The following is a 665-nucleotide window of genomic DNA, read 5'->3' as shown; positions in this document are numbered from 1 at the left end:
CCGCCCCGAGCCCCTCGCACCTTCGCCCGGGTCGCGGCGCGCAGCTCGCCGCCGAGGGCAGAGAGGGGGCGGCGGCCTGGGGGCGGGGAGGGGACCGCGCCGCTCTCCCCGGGCTTCCTCCTCTCTCGGGAAGGTCTATTTTCGCTCAGCTTCCCTCTGTCTCTGGTTTCATTTCCTTTTTCCTGATCACGATTCAAATACAATAGAAGGAAATCACATTTAAAGAGACAGCTGCCCAGTCCCCCCTCCCCTTTTTTCTTCCTTTTTTTAAAACGGGGCTCCTGGGGATTAGCAATACAAACAGCGGCATCAGGACTGACTTGGCTTCTTAAAGGGACCAGCGTCGGGGACGGGGACAGTCGCTCGGCGAACTCCTCTCCTTGGAGAGGAGGCTGGGCAGCTACTAAATCATTCTTTAGGGCTTCCCCTGTTCCGCGTTTCCCTTTTGGTGTAACTAAGGCTCAAAGTAGCCAGCAGGCAGCTCAAGCAAGCAAGAAAAGACAAGAATGTGAAATAAGCACCTACAGAAATGCAAGCGCTCCGAGTGGCTTTCGCGCGCGTCCCGGGTTCGAGGTCCCAGGTCCACCGACGCGGGGCACGGGGATGTCCCGCACAGCGCGACTCTGCCGGCGGGCTTGTGGCTGCGTCCGCGCTGCAGAGGGCAA

This window comes from Galeopterus variegatus, unplaced genomic scaffold, assembly GCF_000696425.1.
Source record: "Galeopterus variegatus unplaced genomic scaffold, G_variegatus-3.0.2 Scaffold121, whole genome shotgun sequence".
NCBI lineage: Eukaryota > Metazoa > Chordata > Mammalia > Dermoptera > Cynocephalidae > Galeopterus > Galeopterus variegatus.
Note: the sequence above shows the minus strand (reverse complement) of the source record.